This window comes from Brachionichthys hirsutus, unplaced genomic scaffold (genome assembly GCF_040956055.1).
Source record: "Brachionichthys hirsutus isolate HB-005 unplaced genomic scaffold, CSIRO-AGI_Bhir_v1 contig_1222, whole genome shotgun sequence".
NCBI classification, from domain to species: domain Eukaryota; kingdom Metazoa; phylum Chordata; class Actinopteri; order Lophiiformes; family Brachionichthyidae; genus Brachionichthys; species Brachionichthys hirsutus.
This window is the reverse complement of record NW_027181133.1, coordinates 5354-12530: the sequence shown is the minus strand read 5'-3', so window position 1 is coordinate 12530 and position 7177 is coordinate 5354. Positions and strand designations below refer to the sequence as shown.

General features: G+C 48.8%; 2 long non-coding RNA genes across 2 annotated transcripts; one reads left to right on the top strand and one right to left on the bottom strand.

Moving 5' to 3' along the window:
- Positions 1–2221: 2221 nt before the first annotated feature.
- LOC137917306 (uncharacterized) lies at positions 2222–3688 on the top strand. The gene is made up of 4 exons (XR_011106595.1): positions 2222–2316; positions 2728–2908; positions 3166–3407; positions 3599–3688. It is a non-coding gene; the product is annotated as an uncharacterized lncRNA (long non-coding RNA).
- A 2318-nt stretch (positions 3689–6006) lies between these two features.
- On the bottom strand, positions 6007–6784 carry LOC137917307 (uncharacterized). The gene is made up of 3 exons (XR_011106596.1): positions 6649–6784; positions 6456–6567; positions 6007–6264 (listed from the first exon to the last, which is right to left on the bottom strand). It is a non-coding gene; the product is annotated as an uncharacterized lncRNA (long non-coding RNA).
- Between the last annotated feature and the right edge of the window lie 393 nt (positions 6785–7177).

The window sequence follows — 7177 nt, the reverse complement described above, 5'->3', positions numbered from 1 at the left end:
CCCTAACCCTAACCCTAACCCTAACCCTAACCCTACCCTAACCCTAACCCTAACCCTAACCCTAACCCTAACCCTAACCCTAACCCTAACCCTAACCCTAACCCTAACCCTAACCCTAACCCTAACCCTAACCCTAACCTAACCCTAACCCTAACCCTAACCCTAACCCTAACCCTAACCCTAACCCTAACCCTAACCCTAACCCTAACCCTAACCCTAACCCTAACCCAAACCCTAACCCTAACCCTAACCCTAACCCTAACCCTAACCCTAACCTAACCCTAACCCTAACCTAACCCTAACCCTAACCCTAACCCTAACCCTAACCCTAACCCTAACCCTAACCCTAACCCTAACCCTAACCCTAACCCTAACCCTAACCCTAACCCTAACCCTAACCCTAACCCTAACCCTAACCCTACCCTAACCCTAACCCTAACCCTAACCCTAACCCTAACCCTAACCCTAACCCTAACCCTAACCCTAACCCTAACCCTAACCCTAACCCTAACCCTAACCCTAACCCTAACCCTAACCCTAACCCTAACCCTAACCCTAACCCTAACCCTAACCCTAACCCTAACCCTAACCCTAACCCTAACCCTAACCCTAACCCTAACCCTAACCCTAACCCTAACCCTAACCCTAACCCTAACCCTAACCCTAACCCTAACCCTAACCCTAACCCTAACCCTAACCCTAACCCTAACCCTAACCCTAACCCTAACCCTAACCCTAACCCTAACCCTAACCCTAACCCTAACCCTAACCCTAACCCTAACCCTAACCCTAACCCTAACCCTAACCCTAACCCTAACCCTAACCTAACCCTAACCCTAACCCTAACCCTAACCCTACCCTAACCCTAACCCTAACCCTAACCCTAACCCTAACCCTAACCCTAACCCTACCCTAACCCTAACCCTAACCCTAACCCTAACCCTAACCCTAACCCTAACCCTAACCCTAACCCTAACCCTAACCCTAACCCTAACCCTAACCCTAACCCTAACCCTAACCCTAACCCTAACCCTAACCCTAACCCTAACCCTAACCCTAACCCTAACCCTAACCCTAACCCTAACCCTAACCCTAACCCTAACCCTAACCCTAACCCTAACCCTAACCCTAACCCTAACCCTAACCCTAACCCTAACCCTAACCCTAACCCTAACCCTAACCCTAACCCTAACCCTAACCCTAACCCTAACCCTAACCCTAACCCTAACCCTAACCCTAACCCTAACCCTAACCCTAACCTAACCCTAACCCTAACCCTAACCCTAACCCTAACCCTAACCCTAACCCTAACCCTAACCCTAACCCTAACCCTAACCCTAACCCTAACCCTAACCCTAACCCTAACCCTAACCCTAACCCTAACCCTAACCCTAACCCTAACCCTAACCCTAACCCTAACCCTAACCCTAACCCTAACCCTAACCCTAACCCTAACCCTAACCCTAACCCTAACCCTAACCCTAACCCTAACCCTAACCCTAACCCTAACCCTAACCCTAACCCTAACCCTAACCCTAACCCTAACCCTAACCCTAACCCTAACCCTAACCCTAACCCTAACCCTAACCCTAACCCTAACCCTAACCCTAACCCTAACCCTAACCCTAACCCTAACCCTAACCCTAACCCTAACCCTAACCCTAACCCTAACCCTAACCCTAACCCTAACCCTAACCCTAACCCTAACCCTAACCCTAACCCTAACCCTAACCCTAACCCTAACCCTAACCCTAACCCTAACCCTAACCCTAACCCTAACCCTAACCCTAACCCTAACCCTAACCCTAACCCTAACCCTAACCCTAACCCTAACCCTAACCCTAACCCTAACCCTAACCCTAACCCTAACCCTAACCCTAACCCTAACCCTAACCCTAACCCTAACCCTAACCCTAACCCTAACCCTAACCCTAACCCTAACCCTAACCCTAACCCTAACCCTAACCCTAACCCTAACCGATTTTCAAAATTACACCACAAGTCGGATTCGAACACGAGACGTCTGGGATGCGGGGCACAGGCAATTACCACTACACCACCGCCTCACCTGTTCCAGGTTTCGAGATTCAAGACACTTTATCTATTCAGCATGCCACGGGGGCATTCTGGGTAGCGTAACTGCGTCATACTTTTCAGCCAATCAGCCCGGTGATTATCTGTTTTAAAGGTGGGTGGGGATTTCCGCTCAGTCCAGTCGTGGAGGGAAGAGCGGCAGGAGCAGACGACGGATCAGCATCAGCAATCGGCGGAATCTCCATTGAAGTCAAGATGAACAAAAAAAACCGTCGTCTTCCGGTAAGGACCCTTAGTTAACGTTCTACTATTCTTACAGAGACCGATTTCTGCAACTCAAGACGAGAGACACGTGCGTTTTTACGCAGCTAATAGGGTTGTAGGCAAGACGCGTTTTATGATGCGCCATGAAAGAGAACTTGTAGCTTAATTAACTGTATTAAAATAGCGTCCAGAAAATATTAAGTGTTTGTCTTGGCCGTGAGCTAATCTGGCGTGCCGTGTAATTATATTTTGCCCACGAGGCAATATAAAATTCATATCAGCAATGGGCCGTATGTAAATGTTTCGGTGCGTTTTAATAATAAATTTAAAAAAAAAAAAAGCAGCACATTCGCCGCAAATATTAAAAATCTCAGAAAGCTCTGCTCTTTTTTTTGAAGCTTTGGATTCTTATAAATTTATTGTGTCCAGGCCTCAGAACGCAGGACCGGCGGAGGCAGCGGAGGCTCCCCTCACAGCATCACCTGATGCGAAGGCAGCGCCTAAGCTGGCAACACCGGAGGGTCAAGGGCCGGAGGAGCGGTCTGGCAGCAAGACGCTGCCGTCAGACAAGCGGGTGAGACATGAGCGGCTGCAGTGCTTAAAACAGACGGTGAGCGAGGAAGCTTTAAATTCAAAATCAGTAAACTAAATCTTACCTTACCTAAAATTAAAAAAATTGCTGTTTGATGTGCTGTTTTCTCCGGTACGCGTTTTAAAAGCGCGGGGTGAACTAAGATAAAGTTAGGCCCAAAGCCTGCCGCCAGTTCCGGTTTTTTGCGCGGCTGTGCCTTATCGTACAGACACGTGACCACCACCATCGGACTCGTCTCGTTCCGCTGATGTTGTTTGATGTTCTGTTTTCCCCAGTACGACTTTTCTGCACAAGGGGTGAACTGAGAGAAATTTAGGCCCAAAGCCTGAGGCCGCTTCCGGGTTTTTGCACGTCACGAGGCCGCGCCCGGTCGTAGCGACAAATGACCACCATCATCGGATTCGTCTCGACTCGCTGATGCGGTTTGATGTGCCGTTTGTCCCGGTTCTCCCTCGCAAAGTGGAACCTTCCTCAAAAAACGGACAGGGGCACGCTGCTAAAAGCCATGCCCAGAAAGGTGCACTGCGCGGTGGGTAGATTTAGTGGGGGGGGTTGATTTGGGGGCCCGTAGCGTCACTTTCCGGGCACGCAGAAGGTCGTGACGCCGTTGTACTTGCTTGACTTGGTGTATTATTAAAATACATAAATGCATATTTATTTAATGGTTACATACTTCCAGGATGACTCTGTTATTACTTTTTTCCACAGTTGACGCCTTGGAGGATCCTTCCTGCCTTTGGAGCACCCGTCCAGCCGTGGAGGATCCGTGCAGTTCACTGTTCTGTGTATTAAAGTGTATTCTTGCAAACACTTGTACTTCATTTGTGTATAACCAACTGTCTGTAATCTTGCTACGATGTAATTATTGTCCAGATTATGGTTGGTAAGTCGAAGTGGTCATGCGATTTCTACCCCGAAGGGCCCCGGTCCCGGATTTGTACCCTGCAGGCCACATGTTGGAGAAAACAACGCTGCGCAAAATATTACAATAATCCATATTTCTACTGTATGCAGTGACTCCACAGAGCTTAGTTAACCCCCCCGGACCGTCAGCTGTTCGCGGGGACGTTGTCCCGAGGGACTGCGCTGGTTTTAGCGTTGCCGCAGACGGCCGCGCGAAATATGACAACAATCCATATTTCTACTGTATGCAGTGACTCCACAGTGCTTAGTTAACCCCCCCCGGACCGTCAGCTGTTCCCGAGGGACTGCGCTGGTTTGAAAATATCGTTTTTAATGTGCAAGTACTAGCGAGTAGGGATAATGTACAAGATTGTCCTTAACGTGTACTTACGACCGCGGTACACACACACACACGCAGGCGCGAAACACAGACGATGTCAGCAAAGAACTTTTTCTAATCTCGGCCGTTTTGTATTTTGACTTCAGAACGCCAAACCTTATCAAATATTTTAAGATTCTATATTTTGTACATTAATATATTAGAGCTATCTATAAACACCGACGTGTGGACGGTACCACCCTGATGTCGGGGGGGGATTTCAGACGCCCTCCTGGTCTCAGCTTGGCGCCGCAGCGGGTCGATGCCTCCGAATCCCCCCCGTTTGCTGATTCCTATCAGCGTTCCCCGTTCCCAGACGGTACGACCCGATGAATGTTCAAAGAATTCCTACGAGGCCTTTTATATGAACGCCATACTGATGGTCATCCGACGGATGGGGACGGATGAGCCCATGTGGAAATGTACCCTTTGATGTGCCGCCACCCCTCCCTTAGAGCAGTATTGCACGGCACGTTATTTCACAACGATCTTAATTCTGGCAGTTCCACCGATTTTAGTCGTTTTATTTTAGGGGTTAATAACATTTCAGCCACTTGGCTGCGCCACCGAGTACGATAATCAATAAATGTGCGGAAGGTGGCGAGGTTTTACCAGAGAATAAGGTGGAACGCGGTGACTGTAGACGGGTAACGGTCAGACCGACCTCATCTTAGAGCATCTCTCCAACCCGCTGCTGCCAAACTCTCCGTTTGCCCCTTTGGAACACTGTAAACTTTATCGTTTTTAACAATTGGGGGAAAAATAAAGCAGTTATTGGGACCGTTTCTGTATTTATTAGGTGTGAGAGGCATTGCAGAATCTGTTCAACGCGTTTCTACAATGTTGTGGGCGTTCCCGTACGCCACCTAGTGGACAGAGAAAGTGACCGCCGTACACAATCACTCGTCCTGACAGGGCTTGACGTCATAATTCCAGGTTTATGTCTCGCTGTAAACATGAGCCTCGCGCGCCGCTCGTAACTTTACACCCCAGTGGAGTCATTGAACGCGCCGTTTCCCATTTACTTTACTTTACCAAACAACAAACCTCAAATTCTTGTAAAAAAAAAAAATACATGCTGCACCCCTTGGTTTTGAACCCAGGAGCTTCTGGCCGGGAGTCAAGTGTGCTACCCACTGCACCACCGAGAACGCAGTGTGATGTCGCATAAGGAAAAAGCACAGCTCCAGTGCAACACGCTGCGGTCTGGAATAGCAGCTCATCATCCGACAAGCATGACTTTGTTAACGCCTCGAGTTTCCTCCCCCGCACTGTGGCGTGGTTGGTATTGCTACCAACCACCGTGTCGGAGGCCCCGGGTTCGAGTCCCGCTGGGGGAGTGGGGTAGAACGGGGGTAGCAGGGTAGGCCTAGGGCCTTGCCTGGGCGGAGTGAACTGGACTGGTCCACTTCACTCCGCCCAGGCGGCCCTGGGTCTACCCTGCTGCCCCCTCTCTATCCCATTCCCGTAGTGGGATTTGAAGCTGGGGCTCCTTGAACTTTTCAACATTGCTACCAACTATTCCCCCACCCCCGTGCACACACCGACGCACGCACTCACACGCCACGGACAATTTGGAGTAACCGATTCCCCTAAATTGCACGTTTTTGGAGGTGGGCGGAAACGGGAGAACCCCGACGCAGACACGATTCGAACCCAGTACCATCTGGCTGTGAGGCCAGCATAAACTCGACCAGCTGATAACCAGTCATTAACAAATTCTCAACACCAACGATGACATCACAGACAATCTGAATGTAAATATACATACTTTAATCTCATGTCCAAGCAGATCTTCCGAGCAGATCAGATCGGCAATATGAAGAAAATGTACATTTATATTTCTATCCATCCGGTTCACGTTTCACATCCAACACTGTAAAAAATAAAACAGCAAATACACTGCAAAAAAAACCCATGTGCTGACAGGATGTGATGTCACAGATCACACACCCAAGCCTCGCTGTATCAGAAAGTCGCTCCACCAGCATCGCATCCACGTCTGACTCGCCCCCACGAGGGACGCTGCCATTGCACCGACGGAGAGATGCTTTCCGCTTCCTGGGGACCATGGTAACAGGAAGTCCCGCCCCTGAAGTCGACAAACATTTTGAAAAAAGAAGTGTGAAGAACAAGATGAAGAAAAGAGAAGTGCTACCTGTATGTAGTAATAATGAATATAACTGCGTAGTTAGAAATAAAATACAAAATAACACAAAGGAGGGACATAAATAAGGAGACTACCGTCGCTTTATCATGCTTTCAATACATTTCCCAACCCACCTTGCAGTCTCTTCCTTTTCCGGGGCAGAGTAAAGTCAGGAAAAAGGACAACCCTCCGTCTTTTCTGCCGTCCAATCAGGAGTAGCGCTCCTCAAACATTGTTTCAAGACTCCTGTGCGGTGAAAAACAAAACATGGTAGAAGACTGGAGATTCAGCGAGATTTGCATTATTCATTTTAAAGGTTACCATTACCTGTTGGTTGAGGGGGAATTGTAGTTCGAAATATCGCGTGAACCGTACGTTGTAGAGACTTGAGAAGTGGGTCTACCCAATATAATTCGGCTATGCTGAACACGCCGGTCCAAACCCCGCCTCTGTACGACCTTCCGTTCCTGAGATATGACGAAATTAAACCTTTACACGTCCATCGCGTCGTCATTCTTAGTCACAGCCACCTTTCCGTCACGTCAGTTCCAGCCACATATGTCATCTATAAGTGTGCCAAGTTACAAGTCGTTATGACATTTATTTGTGTGCATATTTATGCTTTTTGTCAGCTTCAGACGCTCACTGAAGCGGCCGCATTCGCCCTCCTGTGGCTGTTTCTGGAATAACACCGGAAATGTTCCAAACATTTGAAATCAAAATATCGCGTTAACCGTACGTTGTAGAGACTTGAGAAGTGGGTCTACCCACCATAATTCGGCTATGCTGAACACGCCGGTCCAACCCCCGCCTCTGTACGACCTTCCGTTCCTGAGATATGACGTAATTAAACCTC